Source organism: Sus scrofa, chromosome 11 (assembly GCF_054392235.1).
Source record: "Sus scrofa isolate SSC_HxYL_T2T_F1_AM1 chromosome 11, Sscrofa_HxYL_maternal_Yorkshire_Landrace_v2.0, whole genome shotgun sequence".
Classification (NCBI taxonomy): Eukaryota; Metazoa; Chordata; class Mammalia; order Artiodactyla; family Suidae; genus Sus; species Sus scrofa.
The window spans coordinates 81,094,611-81,115,899 of record NC_139393.1 but is presented as its reverse complement, the minus strand read 5'-3'; the positions used below and the strand labels follow the sequence as shown (position 1 = coordinate 81,115,899).

Genomic DNA, 21,289 nt, shown 5'->3' with positions numbered 1-21,289 from the left:
GTTCCTGGGGCAGGGATTGAATCCAAGCCACAACTGTGACCTAAGCCACCACTGTAGCCATTCCAGATCCTTTAACCCAATTTGGAGGCCCAGGGATTGGGCTGACCCAAGCTGCTACAATCAGATTCTGGTTTTTTTTGTTTTTTTTTGTCTTTTGTCTTTTGTCCTTTTAGGGCTGCACCTGCAGCATATGGAGGTTCTGAGCCTAGGGATCCAATTGGAGCTGTTGCTGCCGGCCTATGCCAGAGCCACAGCATCACCAGATCCAAGCTGCATCTGCGACCTACACCACAGCTCACGGCAGTGCCAGGTCCTTAACCCACTGAGCGAGGCCAGGGATCAAACCCGCAACCCTGTGGTTCCTAGTCAGATTCGCTTCCACTGCACCACGATGGGAACTCCCAATGAAATCTGATTCTTAATGCAGTATGCCACAGGGAACTCTGCTCCATTTTTACCCTACCACCATCAGCATGCTTTTGCTACAAACCAGATCTTATTATATTGTTATTGTTGTTATGTTATTATTATTATTATTATTATTATTATATTTTTAAGGCTGCATCCATGACATATGGAAGTTCCCAGGCTAGGGCTCAAATCAGAGTTGTAGCTGCCTGCCTACACCACAGCCACAGCAACAGGGTATCAGCGCCACTTCTGCAACCTACACCACAGCTCATGGCAATGCCAGATCCTCAACCCATTGAGCAGGGCCAGGGATCAAACTCGTGTCCTCATGGATACAGATTATGTTATACTTCTTGAAAGAGAAAATCTTCCATGACTCCCTGTAACCTTGAGGAATGTCCAAAATGCTCAGCTCTGCAACCCCCTTGGGTGCCCCCCACCTTCCTCTCCCAATGGGTCTGCCCTTTCTCCATCTATTCATCCACCACTAGGAACCACTGAGGGACCCTACACACTCTTTGTATCAAAGACCACTTCCTCCTTCTGGAACAATCTTGTCCAAAACTTTGTTTATTCCCAACCATCCTCGGGACTCAGCCCAGGTATTGTCAGCCCCCTGAGCATCCATTCCCTCCTTGCCTGATCTGGGAGCTCTCTGTGCTGGCCTGGAGCACTGGACCCAGCATAGCAGCAGACAATGCAGTGCTGTGATTGCTGGTTTATTCATCCAAGCCATGCACAGGCAGTGGGAATTACGAGACCCTTGTGAGCGGGCAGTAGGGATGTTATTCTTCCAGTCCAGCATCTACCACAGCCTGGCATGTAGCTGGTGCTTGGGAAATACTTGCTGAATAAATACGTGATGTTTGTACAGAGATATGTGTACAGAGCCATGCATTTTATCTTTTTAAGAAGTAGGAACTTCGACAGTCGAACGTATATAATTTTATCATACATTAGCTTTTATTTTCTCTTTTATCATACATTAGCTTTTATTTTCTCTTTTATGGCCTTTAGGAAAATCAAAGCCTGTTTTGAACCTATTTGTATGCCTGATTGGGATCCTCCTGTGACCTGTCCCTTGTCACCGTAGAGAGAACATCTTTAAAATTAAAAAAAAATTATTAGAGAATAGTTGATTTACAGTGTTGTGTTAATTTCTGTTGTACAGCACAGTGACCCAGTCCTATGGGTCATACTATTTTCCATCATGCCATACCCCAAGAGACTGGATGTAGTTTTGATTTGAATGGTCTACCTAGGTGGGAATGGAATGTTCTTTTCTTGGGCGAGGGAGGGGGGGTGGCAAACTTGCTTCTGTCCTTTCCCAGCCCAAGCAGGTGACCCAGTGAGTTAGTGCCTGCTCCCTTGTTTGTCAAACAGGCTAATGATAGTACCCGGTGCTCAGGGTGGGTGTGACTAGAGTTCATTGGAAGCACTTTGGTGCCTGATGCTCAGTAAACCCCCCGCCATCCCCATCCTCAGTGTTGTCACTTCCCCAAGTAACAAGCCGCTCATCTTCACCCCACTCTGGCAGGGGATGCCCACAAGGCTCCTCTTGATTCTCGTGTGTCGTCTCCATGGCCCAGCACTGCCCCGAGGAGAGCCTGCAGTCCCTCTGACAGCCCACCTGCTTGGCAGCCTTCACTCTCCAACAGGGTGAGGGGCAGGTCCGTTTTCTGGGTGGTGCTGAGTGAAGGCTAGATGGGAAGAGCCTGAGATGAGCTAAAGTGTTGCTTTGGGCCTTGATGTTTAAACACAAATTCCTGCTCTGCTCAGGAGCAAATACAGAGCGCATGGCTTTAAGGAAGTGAGAAAGCCAGGTTTGTGTCAGTGAGTTTTTTTATCCACAGACACATAACCAGCCCAGAGCACTTCTTGTAAAATCTGCAGAATGAGATTGACGTGCATTTCTTGTATCATTTCCTCATGGGTATATTCACGGACTAAGTAATTCTCATGAGGAGAATTCCCATAGGGAATTCCAGATGGGACGCTCTTGATGAACCACATTTTTCGCACACTCGAACACACCCCCCTGGGGGATCGCTGCATGGCATAGAATTATTAGTTGCTGCGGCCAGGCAGAGGCAAAGAATAAAACAGGACCAAGATTTATTTGAAGAGGCTGGTTTGTAGCAAATTTCCATAATAACAAACGTTTAGAAAAACTGGTGTCATGGTTTTGATCATGAAAGACAACTTTGGTTTAAAATTTTTAAAAATGTCTAATTCCAGTAAAATAATGGTCTGAAGAATTTTTTTAGAGATTTAAAAGGAAGAGGACATTATTGCACCATCCTTCATGAGGGTGTACCCCACTTGTCTCAAAACCATGAACTCTGCTGTATGACAGTGGAAACCCAGAAACTGCTTTTTTTTTTTTTTTTCCGCATTTTTCCTTAATGCCAAGAAGGAAGTCACCAAATCGATTGAACTTAACTTTGCACAAAGAGTTTCTTTTGGAAATTACTGAATAAGATGAGGATATCTCAAGCTCTCCAAATCCATACCAGTTTAACCCTAAGCTAATCTGGGGAGGTTGAGGAAGTGCTGCTGAGAGGGAAGGCCGGAAGTCATGAATGGACGTGGTCTGGGAGTAAGGAGCCATTCTAGGTTGTCCATTGGGACAAAGGAGCCAATGAAGACTCTCTACTTTGTGTTTCATGGCCAGGAAGATCCAGCAAGTGGGAGCCAAAGGGCAGCAGGATTGTCAGCCAGGCGTGGAAGAGGCCTGGGTTCCAAATGCTGTTGGGTTTGGAGCCAGACCCAGCCAGCAGTGGATGATATGGCAAGCCAGAGACCCCACCCAAGTGGGCTTCAGGGTGCAGAGTAAGGCAGCCATTGCTACTGAGTTATTGGAGAATTGCAATCCTCTTTGCAAACCAATACAGGTTGGACAAAGTGTTTAGTGGCAGAGAAGGGAATAACATTTGGAAAGAAGCCTTAAACTCATGGAACTTGCCTAAGTATTAAGTTATTCCTTCCATGAATGCTTACTGAGTGGCTTCCATGTGCCAGGCACGGTGCTCGCTAGGCATGGGACGCGGCAATGACCGTCATCGACATAGAGGTCATAGCCTCAGGGGGGAGAAAGACTGGGCATATCCCCGTTAACGTGTAGTCACACCTTCTGACAGGCGCTCCTAAGGAAAGTTGGAGGGCGTCTATCCGTGTCTGACAGGGATCAGTGACGTTTTTCAGGAGGTAATGATGAGCTGGACGACGCCAGGCAGACAGGCTGGAGTGGAAATGGGATGAGAGTCCAAACCATGTAGGGATATGTGGGCCCCCTTGGGTTTTTATCCTTTTTTTTTTTTTTTAAGGTCTACACCCATGGCATATATATAGAGGTTCCCAGGCTAGGAGTCGAATCAGAGCTGCAGCTACCAGCCTACGACACAGCCGCAGCAACTCGGGATCCGAGCCATGTCTGTGACCTACACTGCAGTTCATGGCAATGCTGCATCCTTAACCCACTGAGCGAGGCCAGGGATCAAACCTGTATCCTCATAGATACTAGTCTATGAGGTTGGTGGTTTGTTTCCATGGAGCCCATGACTAGAACTCCAGGCTTTTATCTTAAGATCGGTGGAAGCCATGAAAGTGTTGGGGGCGGGGGGTGAGCACCATATGAACAGGTGGAGCAGCAGCTGGGAGCACCGACAGTTGTCCGGAAAGATGATGACCCTTGGGCTGGAGCAGGCAGCAGAGGGTGAAGTGTGGACAGAAAAGGAGGGATGGTGCGTAAAAGTTTTGGTGGCTAGCCATGCCCTCAACTGGGACACGCTGGGAGAGAACCCGGTCTGGAGGAGAGGTTTGGAACCTGGGCAGTTTGAAGTGTCTTTGAGACACTGAGTGGGCTAGTAAGACTCTGAGGTATGCCTGGACCTGAGAGAAAACCCTGGGATTCTGTGTCTAGACAGGAGGAGAGAGAAAGGATGGATGGAGAAGATGTTGCCTTGGGAGGAAGGATGCAATGAGAACAGAGTGTGGGGACCACGTACTGGCCCTCAGGATCCAAAGCCTGTGGGGACGACAATTAGCTGGCAAAGGAAACCAAGAAGGAATCGTCCCGGCGAGCCAGGAGACGGTTGTCTCAGAATTCAGAGGGAAACGGTTTCATGAAGAACCGGAAAGTTACCAAAAGTGAACCCTGAAAAGGCCAGTTAAGGAATGTGAAGGTCACTGGTCATGTTGGGGAGACCACCTGGGACTTGCTGGGGTTTAGGGAAACAGTCTAAATACGGCTGGGGTTCCCAGTCCACTGAGTGAGCAGGTCAAAGGCCAGAGTACCAGCCCTGCGCGCGCGGCTGGAGATGGTAGAGTGAGGCAGAAACGCTGAGTCAAAAGGAAATGATTTTGCTAATGGAGCTTCAAACGCAATGGCGCATCTAAAACAGGCATTTTCCTAAGTTTATTGGTGACTATGCTATTGCTTTTAATGAATCCGTTGTTTCTGATGCTTTTAATTATGCATCGAATAGTAACTTGTTTACTGTTTCCTGGGAACAAGGGGAAAGGCAGGCAGTTGATGCAGGCAGATAGTTGAATCGCAACCACATCACGATTTATAGCCGGAGTACAGTGTTATCTTATGGCTTATCGCTGGCTGGACAGGATGTGAAAACAGCGCAAAAATAGTGAGGAGGGAGTAATAGCAAATGTGAGCAGGTAATGAAAATTTAAGCACCTTACCTATCGTTTAGGTAGACTGATTCTTATTTTTAATTTAAGACGCCATAAAGCTTGCCAATTCACACTATACCACGTCTTTAAGCACAGAGGGAATGGGTAAGTTCAGGCCTGGGGGAAAACCTTGAATTCTGGTTCTTGCCCTTGGTGACCATCGGACCTTGGCACAATGGCTTCCTTTTTCTGTGCCTCGGTTTCCTCCTCTAGGAAATGGGGATAATAACACAACTTATGTTTCAGGATTGTTGTTAATATTAAATGAAGTCGTCTATGGATATCATTCAGAGCCCTGGCGGATAGTTGGCGCATCATAACTTTAGCCATTGTCAACTGTCATTGTTATTCTGTGATCAACCCACTTTCATTTTGTCAACTTTTAGAAATTAGATATACAGTAATAGAATCCCTAGGTCAAAGCAAAAAAATTCTTGTTTTTGTTTTTTTAATTTTTGCAATTTATTTATTTATCTTTCTTTTTTAGGGCCGTACTCTTCTGGCATGTGGAAGTTCCCGGACTGGGGGTTGAGTCAGAGCTGTAGCTGCCAGCCACAGCCACAGCCACAGCCATGCTGGATCCTAGCTGTGTCTGTGACCTACACCACAACTTGCAGCGAGGCCAGGTCCTTCACCCACTGAGCAAGGCCAGGGATACTCGTTGGGTTCTGAACCTGCTGAGCCACAACGGGAACTTCTGCAATTTATTTGTTTAGGTAATACTTGAATTGATTTTCAGCCATAATACAGGGTTAGTAAATAGTTGCTGGGAGGGCCCCTGGCCATCCCACGCTTTCCCAGGAACACTCAGACTTCCACAAGCTTCAGGAGAAACTCCAGAACCTTCTCCACCTCTGTGCCCTGAATCTCATCTGATTGGTTGGTCAGGGCCGTAACAAGCCAGTTACGCATTTTGACCTATATTGTCATAACACGTATTTTCTAGTGAGTCTCACCAGTGCTGCTTAGACTCTATCCAAACTCTCTGCCTGTTCGTGAGTTATGAAAAATGCCATTGCAGTTAATTTGCATTTCCCTGATTATTAGGGAGTCGAACCTCGGTTCACCTACACGTATCCTCTCTTTGCATTTCCTCCTTTGTAATTTCCGTGCTGGTGATTTTGGCTATTTTCCCACTGGGGGTCTTCCTGCTCTTTTTAATTATGTGTAGGTGTTCTTCACAAATTCAAGCATTAACAAATTTTATGTCTATTTACTGTGACTACAGCGTCTAGTTTGCTGGTCTTTTAATGTTGCAGATGCTCTTTTTCCCCTGAAACTTACTTTACAATATCAAAAGTTTTCGATTTCCACCATTGCTTTGGTGCGCAGAAAGCTTTTTTTACCCTCCACATAAAGTCAGAAAAATATTGAATGATGCCTTCTAGCTTCTCTTAGGCTTTTGTTGTGATGTCACAGACATTAAACTTTGCAGCCATCTCTAGTTCATCTTGGTGTCTGATGAGAAGCTTAGTTTTTTTTTCTATTTTTTAAGATAGCCAGTCTCAGTTGGTTAGGATGCCTCCTTTATTTTGAATGACTTTTGGCTTACATGCCTGTTTTTTTCCCCTTTTTTAAACATGATTTTTATTTTTTTCCATTATTGCTGGTTTACAGTGTTCTGTCAGTTTTCTACTATACAGCAAGGTGACCCAGTCACACATACATGTGTACATTCTTTTTTCTTACATTATCGTGCTCCATCATAAGAGACTAGATAGAGTTCCCAGTGCTACACAGCAGGATCTCATTGCTTAGCCACTCCAAAGGCAATGGTTTGCATCTCTCAACCCCAGATCCCCAGTCCCTCCCATTGGCAGCCACAAGTCTGTGTTCCATGTCCATGAGTTTTACATCCTATTTTAACACTTTCTCGAAAAAGAAAGACTTTCCTATTTTAAAATGTTTGCATTTATTTATTTCTTTCCTTATTTTTTATTTATTGAGTTTATTTTTGGCTGCACCAGGCGACATGTGGACATTCTTGGGCCAGGAATGGAACCTGCGCCACAGCAGTGACCAGAGCCACTGCAATGACAGTATGCTGGATCCTTAACCCACTGAGCCACCCGGAACTCCGGTATTTTTGCGTTTAAATATGATATAGTGCCTCTGGTTTCCGGGCTAGCATGATGCCTTCAGCATCTTTGTGAGCCTTTTCAGGGTGGGGACGTGGGGGTGGTCCCTGCGTTGCTCTTGTGTGGGAGCCACAGCAGCTGAGACCCGCTCTTAGCCACCTGGGCCATGGCAGAGCCACTCGTACTCTAAAAGGAGCAACAATTCACCCCGACTTTGGGTATGGCCTCCAAGTTGGGACTCGTTTCTTAGAGAAAGTGAGGTGAGAAGATTAATTCATCAGTTCTGACTCCCCAGACCTACGGCTAGGACAGCGTCTGCTCTGGACAGCAAGGTTGTGTTTTCATAAAATAAGTTTACAGAAGAAACAAAAAAGAGTAGGAATTTTCAAGGATTTATTTTCTCTGAATTCATAGAAGAGAGACCCTCAGAATGAAAGGGATTCTTGGATCAAAAAAGAAATTTAATGACTTTGTCAAGCACTAATGGCAGCACTTTTCTGTAATTTTAAAAATAATCTGAGTGAACTTTTCTTTTTGCTTCATTACCAAAGTGAGGCAGGGAGTAAGCATGGTTCAAAGGAAAAACAAGTATCGCTTTGTTTCACTTTCCACCCGAAACCGCAATTCCAGGTTAAACATATCTCAGGTTGTAACATTTCTGCATCAGCATCACTCAGCCTCCCCAACCACGTATCTTCAGTTTCTTACCTTTTAATGTATCATTTGACAGCCGAAATTTCCACATGGAAATCTGTCTTTCTCCCCTCTTTCCTAACATGGCTTTTCAGCTGAGACCAAATTTCAAAGAAACTTAGAAGCGTGTATGATAAAAGAAGGTGCAAAATTAGTGCAGAGGAGGAGACTTTATAACAAATATCATTTGACCTTTATCTTAATATAATTTACTCTTACAATAGTGTCAGCCTGTACGGTTATATCTTAAAAGGTAATTGGTATAGCTTTTTAAAGAAGATCTAGCATTCTTAGTGGAGAAAATTTACAACAAGAAAATGCATTTCATAGTTTCTTTTCTGGGAGAAGAATTCATAACGCTATAGCTTGTCTCACTGGCAACTTATTTCCTGCCACGTCCATGTGAAGTTTTAGAAAAATAAAGAACTGAAATTTGCTTCCAACTTGATTTTATGATTGACTGTTATGCTGTGCTGTCAGGGTGTCTCAGAGGTTGTTTTTTGGGGGTTTTTGTTTTTTGTTTGTTTTGGTTTGGGTGGTATGTTTTTTGTTAGCCTATCATCTTTAAAGAAACCTTTAGCAAATAGCATTTAGAACTAATGCATAAGTCTGTCAGTATTTTCCAAAGTGCTATAGCGTTTCAAAGAGAAAAGCATTGTTCTTCACCTTCCCTAGTAGAGCAGTGAAAATAGGGCAGGGTGATTTAGTATAAGATGCCGAAACGGCACTGTCATGTCGCTAAGGCTTAAAAGCCCTTAATTTATATTTTAAGAAAAAAAATTACAGAATTAAATATCTTTGAACCAGCAAGACTGTTCATTACAGGAAGTTATTATTTTGATCAGACTGTTGGTTTCTGAAGTCTCTTGGCAACAAGACAAAAATAGCTTTCCCTTGTTAATAAAGAACAATCTGCAAAAACAAATTAGAAATGTGTTAAGGACAAAATAAACAGACATTTTATTTTTTAAACTTGGGGGCCTCTGAATTTCACGGACTTCTGGAATCCGGGGCACTCCACCCAACTGCCGCACATTTTATTGCTCCGTTATAGGTCTGGCATGAGATGGATAACTTTCCAACTGTTGGAACAATGTGGATTCACATTTTTCCAGAAAGGGAAAGAAAAAAAAAAAAAAACAACAACAACTCTATCTTACATATTAAATTCCAAATAGAGAAACAGTGTCTGTATCACTCTTCCCATTTTATGATGCAATTTGAGAACTAAGGGGAAAATTATACATATGAAAATGGTATGTCTAAGTAGTTGAAACCTCCATCTGGTGAAAGGATCTTTAAATCGGTGGAGAAAAGTCAATTCACAGAGCTAAGCTCCCATGTTGTGAAATCCTACTTATAGCAGTCACTTGAGGCCAGTCACCTGGGATTCGTTGAAATAACTCCTGTCTAGTTCTTACTGTTACATCTTATACACACACTGCTGGGCAAAACTTTGGCCAAGAAATCGTTCTTCGAATACCTGTTTAGTCTAATAGTTCCTTCCAGTTGGTCAGAAATTAATACTGATTTTGGAGTTCCCATCATGGCGCAGTGGTTAACGAATCCGACGAAGAACTGTGAGGTTGTGGGTTCGATCCCTGGCCTTGCTCAGTGGGTTAACGATCCAGCGCTGCCATGAGCTGTGGTGTAGGTTGCAGACACGGCTCGGATCCCACGTTGCTGTGGCTCTGGCGTAGGCCAAGTGCTACAACTCCGATTAGACCCCTAGCCTGGGAAACTCCATATGCTGTGGGAGCGGCCCAAGAAATGGCAAAAAGACAAAAAAAAAAAAAAAAAAGAAAGAAAGAAAGAAAGAAATTAATACTGATTTTACTGCCATTGCAACCCACACACCTGTTTGGGTGCAACTAATGTTTCAGTTTTTAGAGAAAATGAAACTGAAAATTTTCAGAATTCCCACTGTGGTGTGGTGGGTTAAGGATCCAGATTGCCAGAGCTATGCTGTAGGTCACAGCTGCAGCTTGGATTCAATCCCTGGCCTGGGAACTTCCATCTTCTGAGGGTGTGGCCAGAAAAGGGGGGGGAGAGAAAATTTTCATTTTTTTTTATACAAAAGGATGATATAAATAATGTGCAATGGAAGAAGGTGGTTATTCCACAGTTTCCCCCGACTTTATGAAATGGGCAGAAAAAAAAAAAAAAATCCAGAGCTGTTCTCAGGACTTGTATGAACACATTTATTCCATTAGACTCAAATTTTGCCTTAAGGTACCACAGGTCAAGCAGTTCATATTTTGCCCTTTTAAATGGAACCATAATGGTGGAGGGAAGTGAAGTGGGATGCAGGGGATTTGGTGGTTTAGGTTTCCCAGGTGAGAGGGTGACGTCACTGCATCAAGACGCACAAAGCATGCAGGTGCTGCCTTTGTGAGAATCAATGCCAGCGAGAATAGCGCCTAAGCACTGGATGGGTCTTATTTCTTTCACTCAAGCATGAGTAATGGTGCCTCTGTCACAGCCATGCATACACCCAGATGATACGCTTGCTGACGTGTCAGCATAGAAAACTACGTTTTCCCTGGCTTGTCCTCTCCACGTCCTGGTGTCTGCGTGTCTGCTGTTCCAGGTGGCTCTTTTTTCCTTCTCCCTGGTGCTGACTTTCCCTCCCCTCTGTCTCTGTCCCCTTCTCTCGGTCCCCAGCCTTCTCGTTCTTTCTGGGAGGAAGCTCCCACAGGGCTCTGAGCAGCCAGTTCTGTCCAGACTTGCATCTCCGGCTCTTTGATGCAGGTGACAGGTTGCAGAATGAGTCGGCATCAGGGAGATTTGCGGCTTCTGTCCCTGGAAAGGCAAGCAAAGCTGATATCACAGAGTTGAAAACCTGAGCATCTCAAGAGACCATCTGCCCTCGGCTTTCAGGGAGTGGGGGTAAGGATTCATCACCCCCAAGGGGCCGCTGAGGTCTTAAGATCCTCTCCAAATCTCACCGCTAATGAATGGTGGCGGCGTGTGTGTGTGTGTGTGTGTGTGTGTGTGTGTGTGTGTGTGTGTGTGTGACAAAGAAACCCAAAGAAACTAGATCATTGGTAGCTTCCTCCTAGAGTTGAATTGTTTCCCCCTATTTGAGGAAATTTTTGAAATACGGAAAAGTACAAAGAATAATATAACAACTCTATTCTCACTACTCACATTTACAGCTGTTAAACGTTTTGTGGTATATGCTGCCTGTGTCTTTTTTCTATCGACATTCTTTAAAAATCACACAAGAAAAGCATGCGTTCCTGCTCTTTGGGAAAAAAGATGGACAAAAGTAGAAAAAAAGCATGAACTCCATAGTTCTCTTTAAAAGAGAAAGACAGCGCATCCCAGGTGGCACCAGAGCCCCTTCGCCCAAGCGCCGCCCCCACCTCACCCTTTGCCTTTCCTCTGTGGAAACTAAATGACGAGAATCCTTTCATTGTTACTTATACATCAACAGCCATCAGCAGAACACCGTTCTGTCTGACATTTGCTTCCATGTCGTATTTTCGGGGCCAGCCTGGCTTTACCAACATCTTTTGCTGAGCTGAAACACGCAGCTCTCTTGTCCATCGATTTTCACCACCATCTAGTGACACACTGTGTGTGGGCACCATGCGTTATCCACACGGCCACTTTCAAATGTCTGGGCTCCCCACTGATGGTTGGGAATATCCCCTTTCTATTCCAAACCACACACAGTAAACTGCTGTGGACCTGCCTCCCTGTTCACCTGCGAGGGTTTCCCTGGAGCGGCAATTGCCCGAGGTCCTTGATCACATACATTTTCCCTTGTTGTTCACGCCGCCAAATTGCTGTCCCAAGAGGCTGCCACAGCTTGAACGGGGATTCTTGTTCTGCGAATCCTTCCCCATCAGCACTGGTCTTCCTCTCTTGCATTTTTACATAGTGATTGTGACATAGTTCACCATTTTATTGTGTGAGTAAGAGGTAAGAAACTAGGTGAGTGTTCAGAACACCCAAAGGTATGTGGAAATGTAACTGGGTTGAGAACCTAGCAGACGGCAAAGCTCAGCTCTCCTGAAGCTGAGTTAACACAGAGGACCTAGAAAACTATTAAAATGACCGATGCGGCCATTGTTGTGCATTTTGGTGGGGCACATGGATGATTTAGCTACTGTATGTTAAATACAGTGAAACAGATGGATTAACCCTGTATAAAAAAGCAACTGACAAATAAATCTATGTGGTCCATATTTCAAGGCTTTCTCACAAGCCAACGGCTTGATCACATAGACAGAAAAACTGAAACCCAGACATTTTAATGACGTATCCAAGATCTCACAGGAAGACTTCTTTCAGAAAAATGAATTGCAGAGAGTTGCCTCTTGGCTCATCAGGTTAAGGACCCAGCATTGCCACTGCTATGGCTCTGGTTATAGCTGTGGCGCAGGTAAGTTCCCTGGCCTAGAAACTTCTGGATTCTGCAGGCATGGCCAAAAATAAGTAAAGGAAGAAAGGAAGGGAGGAAGAAAGACAAAAGACAGAAAGACAGACAAAAAGAAAGAAAGAAGGAAAGAAAGAAGGAAAGAATGAAATTCGGGGAGGTTGAATAATTGGCTGAGAAACACTGATGAAAGTAAATGATGCTTACAGGACTCCATTTCTGCAGTTATATCCCCTTGCACCAAGGGGAGAGCCTGGGTGACAGAAGAGGCTCAAAAACTACTAGTTGGATTAATGAGTAAGTTGCAAGAGGGAGCATCTCAAAATCTCTGTGGTCTGTACGTATCAGAGACATGTCCCCAGAAGGCAGAAGTATTCAGTCCCCCCAGGGAAGCACAAGCCCATCCTCTCCCTCCAGTTCCTGCTCTCATTGCCTCTCTGATCCTTACAGGCGAATCTTTTTCTTTTTTCTTTTTGTCTTTTCATGGCCACCCCTGTGGCATATGGAAGTCCCTGGGCTAGGGGTTGAGTTGAAACCACAGCTACAGGCCTGCACCACAGCCACAGCCGTGCTGGGTCCCAGCCACATCTGTGACCTACGCCACAGCTTGCAGCAGCAACATCAGATCCTTAACCCACTGAGCAAGGCCCAGGATGGAACTGCATCCCCCCAGAGACAATGTTGGGTCCTTAACTGACTGAGCCATGATAGGAACTCCCCTACAGGAGAATCTTAATTGCAGATGATCCAGCTACAAGGGGACGTTGAATAAAATGAATGGTGCCAGAGAAACGGGATTTATGGAAAGTTTTTATGCAATTAAAAAAACAGGGAACATGAAACACAAGCACCATTAGGGTGATGAGTGGATAAGCTACTTAAATTTGATGAAAAAATATCTTCAGTAACATGTGCACCCTATTATGGGAAAATTTGTATTAGTTTTAATGCAAATTGCTAGAAAAGTGTAGGAACAATATCTTTTTAATAATTTACCCATGAGGGAAAAATCTAGAACGTGAAGCAAAAATCAGTCTCAAAGTTGGCTGCGGAAAATGAAGAAGAGGTCGTTTATCGATAGGGATGAGTAAATAACTTTACGGATGAAAGTTGGAACCTCAGGGCTTAAGGGTGCTCTTCGTGGGTCTGAGCACGTGTGCCTGCTGCCATTTGGAGAGGCAACCCGGGGTTAAAGGTAGTTATTCATGAGGTAGAGGAGCAGAGGTTGAGGCTGAAACTGAGAAGTAGACAAGTGACTATCAAATTAGCAGGAAATAAAGAGCGGAAGAGGCCCCAAGGAAGACAGGCGTGGAGCATGGCTGGAGAACCTGAGGGAATTCTGGTCAAGTGTCCCGTCCTGATGGACAGAGACAGACCACCTACTTTCTTCAATCCGATAATTTCCAAGGCCCTCATTCCCTCAACTGGTGTCGGGGGCAAGGCACTGCAGCACTGCTCTCGCTCAAAAGTCAAGGAACTGAAGAATAACTTTCCCACCGAGAGAGAAAGCACCCCTCTCTCGGAGGAGCCAGCAGGTCTTGCCAATCGTGGTTATTATTCAACCCGAGGCCGGCGACTTTCCCACGCAGGGTCCCCTCATGCCTGGGCGGAGGACTCTTTTAGGATGCAGCGTTTCAGTGTCACATTAAAAGCATTTATGAAGCATTTTATAATCGTTACTTACTGCTTTTCCTAGCAAACTTACACTGCACGTTGGCCCTGCCCTTCAGACTTGCGGGAGCAGCTGCTGGTCACACCCAACACCAACCTACCTTCCCAAGGCTTCTCTGGAGATCTTTTCCGTTTAATCGTAATCAAAGTTCAAGTTTTGAAGCTGTCGTGGCCAGAAAAGAGGACAGATGATTTAGCTGCCTTTGGACTTTGAGGATTATCGTGGTAGCAGATTTGTACAAAAGAAAATTCTCTTAAAAGTAAAGGCTGTGTCTTTGGCTCTGGAAATGTCGCTTTGCTCTAAAATGAAGCAGCAGCTACTAAAAGTAAAGAAGAACCCACAGGTACAGAAGGAGTCCTTGACATTTGTTTTCAGGCTTTTGGAAAATAGCTTTGAATAGATTTATTGAATCCGGTATAGAAAAGAGGCAGGAACAGAGTATTTTACACTAAAGAGATTACAGCTACAAACAGACGTACCCAGCATAGTTTATGCCTTTTAAATCTCATTGTTTCCAGCATCGGCCGTTGTCTACCACACTTACGGCATGAAATTTATGAAAAATAGCCCCAGTGAGTTGCTCAACGTGAAAGAAATTCAAGACAGTAAACGGTGGAGCATTAGATTGCAGGCTAGACCACGAAGGGGATTCATGGGCTTAATTTAAGATTGTGCTGCTTGTAAATTCATGTATTGAAGAAAAACACAGTGCTAATGATTTTGGCCCCTGAAGAAGCGTCTGTGGAACAGACTCCTGGAGGAAATGGTGCATAATGGAGTCATTGTCACCACACTGGACTCCACATTCGGGAACATTCCTGGGGGGCGTTCCGGCCACTGGCAAGGGTTAGGATGCCCCAGGAGGACCCTTCTTCTTCGGGGCTCTCCCATTCCCTCTCCCCTAATCGGCCAGGCCTCCGATTGAAAAAGAACACCGACCTGTTCTGGTTTTGTTAGAGCCCGTTTGATGAGATGTTATCTCAGCTACGCAGTAAAATAGTACTTGCGAAAATAGAAATAAAGCAGGGAAGATTATGAGGTTGATACAAAAAAATAAATTTTCAAGAAAATGGGCTACTTGTCGGTGGATCTGACGATGTTTATTGAGACGATTCTATTGCGTTTGACTAAGGAAGCAGGCTGAAATCTGCTGTTTGTTCCTCCTCTTTTCCTGAATCCAAAGTAAAATTAATATCCCACATAAGTGACTTCCTAAGTGTAGTCCCCATTAGTCATTTTCACTTCTTAAAATGATGACAATGGGTTATGTTAAAACAGAAAATTCTGTTCCTTTTTTTTTTTCTTCCTAGTGGTATGGTGTGGAACTTTGAAATTCATCAGGTAAGGTGCTAGTCAAGTAGTTTAAGAGTGGTCAAACCCGATTAACTGTCTAAGCAACTGTTTGCAGGGTGAACGCATGGCTGCTATTCAGAGGATGTTCAACCATTGTGTATGTATATTTTAAATATGTATGTGTGTGTATATATTTCATTTTAGAGACCACAACTGGCCGATGTGCACTGCAATGATGGTAATAGTATTCTCCCCAGAGATAGCAGGAATCCCATGGAGTCTAGTCGAAATGACACCTTTATGGCAAGTATTTATAGGCTCCCAGACACTGCTTCCCAGTCACAACAGTCAAAACTAGAAACAGAGCTGGAGGAGTTAGCTTCTCACGTCTTATCCTAACAATACTGCATCTCCTACAAAAACAGTCCTCTTACCTTGTCAGTAAGAAAGGGCCTTCAGCTCCCGTCCATTGCAGGTGTGCGATTTAGAAAGCAGAAATCACAACGAAAAAACAAAAAACAAAAAGAGAGAGAGAAGTAAGGCAACCTGCGTTCCAAACGTTTAGGCTTCTAGGAGGATGCGTTGCTTTTGCGTCTTTGAGGGCTGCTCCAAGATTTCCGCTGGAGGGCTGTGCAATTTCCCTCAAGTGCACGGAGCGGGCACACACGCCTGCTTTCTCTTCCTCTTTCGCCTCTTCTTGCAGCGGGACCAGCTCTCCAGACCCGATCCCGCACAGAGCATTGGTGGAAGGGGCAGCGTCTTTCATGAGCCACAGAAAGTTGATCTTGGAAGGGCCCTTGGTCCCTGTGGCCCCCCCGGGTGAATGCACCCTCTTGATAACGGGTTGAAATGCTCAGTTTGGCCGTGGGCCGTATTGGTGTTGTTTCACTGCTGTTGGACTTGACCTGTTTGAGTAGGGAAATGTTTTGCCCCACTATGTCCAAAAATAGCTTCACAAATTGTTTTTTTTTTCTCCTCAGCCCCTGGGAATGGGGCTGTTTGGATTCCTGCATGATCGACAGCGAGACTGTGAGGGCAGAAGTGGGGGCGAGGCGCTGGGAACTTTGACCTCATCTTTCTGTTCAGCTTGTGGCATCATCAAAATCAAGTCAATTTCAGGAAGGTCTCCCACGGCCATCAACGCTGCTCCTGGGGCCCTGACACCCTCGCGGGCGGCGAGGTGACACATTGGCTGCCGTTTCCTTTTAGAATCAGTCAGCTTTTGTTTTTTTTCCCTGTGTATCTGGTTCCTGTTTTGTACCTAGACTATAAATTAGAGTTGGAGTAACTGAGAGGGCTTTCGGCACTGTTTTCTTATTGAAATATACGTGTGTGTGTGTGTGTGTGTGTGTGTAATTGTCACTTTTTTGATGGTTATTGCTAAAGCTAGCTGTTCTGGCAGGGGGGTTTTGGTCAAAATAGGCTGAGCCAAATCATATTGTCAACAATAGGCAATATCATTTGTTGTAATATGAAAGAGGTTCAGACATAATTCCAATGCGTGACTCTGGTGACTGTGCTATTTTTTTACCTGATTCAGCCAGTGAATCAGTTCAGTCAAGATGGCAGTAAATCATGTTCACATCAGGGGCCTCTGGACTCTGTCCCCGGACCTCTTCTTGGCCCCCATCCACCCCCTTGGTGTCCGCACCCCGCCTCCTGTCCTGCTGGCTGTCCGCGTGCAATAGATGCCACATTCACTGCCCTTCCTCATTACTCTCTTTGGAATCACAGACCTGCCGCTTCAATTGCCTGTGGTCTCTCCACTTAAAAGTCTAAAAGGGAAGCTCCTGTTGTGACTCTGTGGGTTATGAACCTGCCTAGAACCCACGGGGATTCAGATTCGATCCCTGGCCTCGCTCAGCGGGTGAAGGATCTGGTGTTGCCATGAGCTGTGGCGTAGGCCTGCAGCTGCAGCTCCAATGCGACCCCTGGCCTGGAAACTTCCATATGCAGCATGTGTGGCCCTAGAAAGAAGAGGAAAAAAAAGTGTAAGAGAAATTTAATTCTCAGCCTATCCACCTTCTGATCTGCTTCCTGCATGGGCTCCACGGCAGACGCCCTTACAGGTCAACCAACGGCCACCCCAGATTTCCAGATGCTCTGGCCAAACATTTGGTGTCACCTTGGTCTCTTCTCCTTTCCTGGACTCCACGTTCGGATGGTGAGGAGACTGTGGACTTTATTCCAGCAGCTCCCAGAACCCACGGCTTCTCCTGCCCCTCCCAGTCCACCTGCGTTTCTGCCACAGGTTCCTCCGCAGGCTTCCTGCTTCCGTCTTGGCCCCGACCATCTTGGCTCCATCCCACAGCCAAAAGCATCGCTTTGCAACACAGGTGGGGCGACCTCATCCCTCTGTTCACATCCTTGCATTGCTCCCCACCTGAGTCAGGAATAAAAGCCACTTGGTGATGGGGTCTTCCAAGACCCCCTACCATCAGCCCCCCCCCCCCCCGCCCCCGTATCTGAGTTCACCTCTTGCATCCCTTCCCTCATTCCTTCGGTGCCAGGTCCTTCTCGTAGCTCCTGGAATGGTGGCCTTTTCCTGCCCGAGGCCTTTTGCATTGGCGTTCTGTCTTCCCGAAAGTCTCCCCATGGTGAACCCTCTCCTCCAGCACCTCTGCTCAAGGCTCCTTTGCAATGGGGTCCACTCTGAAATCCCTCTTTTAAATGCAGCCTTAACGCCACACCCTCTTTTAAATGCAGCCTTAACGCCACAGCAACTGCCTAACGTACAATTGACTCATACATTCTTTCTGTGGATATCATCACCTCTTCTTGCCTTGCCCCCCCCACCCCACCCCCTGCAGGATTCACAGGACCTTGCTCTGTTTTAATCTGACGTATCCCGGGCAGCTAGAACATGGTGACGCTGCATAGCTATTCCTCGAATACATAACATCTTAAGAGGGTGTGGAATTAAAGAAATGCGGCAGAGAATAACGGGTCTTCCCTTATAGGGCAGAGGAACTAGTGGGGGGAGAAGGGAAACCCAAATGAAAAACCCACAGGCGCCCAACCCACAGGATGTCTCATTGACAAAGACGCAGAGCCGTACAAGAACGTGTGCCTCTGGAATGAACATATTCCGGAAGGATGTGTTTTAACTCACTGCCCTCGGTTTGCAGGTGATGAGCCTGAATTGGGCCAGGCAGCAACTGTTTCCCTGAGAATCCCTTGTAAAGCCTCATGCAGTGGTTAATGGAGTAGGACGGTTGGGAAACTCTCTGGTTCTCCTGCCTCTGAGCCTTCATGCAGGCTGTTCCTTCTGTGTGGCCATCCTTCCTTCTCTTTTCACCTGCCCAACTCTGACTCCTCCTTCAGGTCATAGTGTGCCTATTGCTTCTCAGCAAACCTCTCCCCACCCTTGGCCTGGGCTCCCTCTGCTCAGCGTGCTGGCAGCTCTTTATTTCTCATCGGATTAGCTTTTGACATCTTTCTTCCTGACCAGTCTGTAAATTCCTCAGGGAAAGAAGGATCTTTGTCCTGTTGGGGCCAGAATCCTAACAGCCAGGAGCCGCAGAATGTCTGCCACGCCCCAGGCCTACTAGCCGTGGTCACACACAGGGTACCTGGGGTTGGACATTGACAGGCTCTCATCTCCCAGCCCCACCAAACCTAATACCTCTTATTCACGGAGGGATGACTCACCAGAAACATTTTGTAGGAGAGAAAGAAGGAATCTGGAAATTAGAAACCGCTGACTTTGTGTCATTACGCATTTGGCACGTGGGGAGGGCTTGGAGGGGGACCGAAATGCTTAAGACTTTTCCTATTTATAAAGAGCTCAGAGCCTGGGTGGGAGGAGAGGGAGTAGAAAGCACTTAAGAATTGAAGCCAGTGGTATTAGAGAGATGTTCTAACATGGCCACAGCAGCTCTGTACTTGGGTATGGAAGCTTCCAGAATGTCCTAAAGAGGAAGTCTGGCACATAAGGGAAGGCCAGACAATTACAGTAGGCTTGGGGAACCATGGCCTGCGTGTCAAGTCTGGCCCCTTACCTGTTTTCATATGGTCTGGGAACAGCAATTTTTTTTTTTTTTTCTTTTCATGGCTGCATATGGAAGTTCCTGGGCCAGGGGTTGAATCGGAGCTGCAGCTGTGGCCTACGCCACAGCCACAGCAACACTGGGTCTGAACCGTGCTGCAGCTTACAGCAACACTGGATCCTTAACAGCAGCACTGGATCCTTAACCCACTGAGCGAGGTCAGGGATGGAACCCGCATCCTCACAGAGACAGTCCTTAACCTGCTGAGCCACAACGGGAACTCCTAAAAATGGTTTGTGAATAGTTAAATGGTGCAGTGAAAAAAAGAAAAGGAATAGCTCTTGACATCTGTAAATTATATGAAATTAAAATTCAGAAGCTGCAAATAAAGTTTTATTGGGACGCAGCCAAGCCCATTCGTTGATGTGAAATGGCAGGGCAGTTACAATAGAAACTGTAGAGTTCAAAAGTCGAAAATATTCACTCTTAAACAAATACTTGCTGATCCCTGAGTTAAAGGAAACAGTATCTGCAGGCTATTTGGACACATGAGGTTAAATAGATTTTGTATACAGACCAAAGGTCTGGGCCATTCTGCAGGCAATGGGAAGCTCGTGGAGAGATTGCAGCAGGAGAGTGGTCAGCTCAGACTTGTGTATTACAGAGCTAATCTCTCTGTCATTTGTGTCTGTGTGGGGCAGAGCTCATGGGACTTCACTTGATAAGTCATCCTGTCACTGTCATTAAATTTATCCCATTTTAAAATATCTCCCTCCAAACTATTCTCCACCTGTAGCATTACTTCCCCTCCCCTCTATCCCTTCAAGAAATCCTTTAAAAACCATCATCTTAGCCATGAAAATGCCTTTGCTTGGGTTAGGAGGACCTGTACAGACATAGAGAGAGAGTCTTTCAGAGTTTTCATGGGGAAGATGCTGCACTTAAATGACAAAACCGTTGTGATTGAGGCTCTTTTGTTTTTTGTTTGTTTGTATCTAGAGCAATTTGCCGGGAGGACCCCTAGTCCATTATCCTGGAATCGTATCTCTCTCTCTCCCATCAGGGATGCTTTAGACTTCAAAGAAGACTCGGCGTGGGTAGCTGGCAGGAGGACGAGGAAACGTTCCCAGATGGAAGTGTTCGCGGCACCCACGTGTGCACACCTCTGGGAATGCTCACGTTTTAAAAGTGCAGAGTGAGCGCGCTCTGGCCACCTTCGGCGACCGTCTTTGAGGTATACAGTTTAACTATTAGTTCTGTACTTCAAAGAGAACGCAGCTCATGGATACAGCTGCCACGCATTTAAGACATTATCCCCAGCACTGTGGTCTCCTGCACTTTTGTCTTAAAAATAACAAAAATCAAACGGGAAGCTGTGGTGAGGCACAGTTAGGGCGGTAGGATTTCTAGAACAGACGACATTTCTCCTCAGCACAGCCTTCCTCTTGCTCTGAGATGGTCTTTGTAAAGCTCGACTTGGCTGATATTCACGGAAGGGTTCCTGTTTATGAGGAAAAGGTGATATGTGTCTTTGGTGGCTAGAAAATGTGGAAAAAAGATATATTATAGTTTCACCTTAAGGTGTGAGTTTCACAGGTGGGAGGAAATGAAAGGTCAAGCTTTTCAATATTCTTCGTGTTGTTTTTGCTAATAATTTTTTCTTCATTTATCTTTTTCTTGTTCCAGAAATGACAGGTATTTATGACAGAGCAATAATTTTAAAAACATTAAAAATCATCTTTAAAAGAAGCCATGCATATTATTAACATTATATGAAAGCATTCTGTAAATTATGTAAGTGAAGACATTCTATTTTGTTTGCTAGCATCGAATAATGAATTATAAATACTTTTCACATTAATTCACTGCTATTTTCTACAGCATGTCTCTGAGGGGGTTCAAAGACCTTAAACCTTGCCACCGTGACCTGCAAAATATCATACTTTCCATATGTGGCCTGGTGTTATCAACTGCATCGTTTTATACTTAATGTTAGTTCCTTTTGACCTGGGTGTAGGAAGAATAATGGTGCAGGTACATGCATTCTAATATTGTTTAAATTTTGTATTTATAGCAC

The 21,289-nt window shown here is 45.3% G+C and overlaps 1 protein-coding gene and 1 long non-coding RNA gene across 4 annotated transcripts in view; one reads left to right on the top strand and one right to left on the bottom strand.

Moving 5' to 3' along the window:
• The window catches only part of LOC146398709 (uncharacterized), an 843,865-nt gene that overhangs the window by 49,627 nt on the left and 772,949 nt on the right, over positions 1–21,289 (top strand). The window contains exon 3 of one of the 3 annotated variants that reach the window (XR_014819889.1): positions 20,276–20,446. The exons of the other annotated variants lie outside the window; for them this stretch is intronic. The gene's annotated coding sequence lies outside the window, so the exon portion shown is untranslated. The remainder of the gene's footprint in view (positions 1–20,275; positions 20,447–21,289) is intronic. 3 annotated transcript variants of the gene reach the window in all.
• LOC146398710 (uncharacterized) lies at positions 10,052–16,038 on the bottom strand. Its single transcript, XR_014819934.1, has 2 exons — positions 15,658–16,038; positions 10,052–10,673 (listed from the first exon to the last, which is right to left on the bottom strand). It is a non-coding gene; the product is annotated as an uncharacterized LOC146398710 (long non-coding RNA).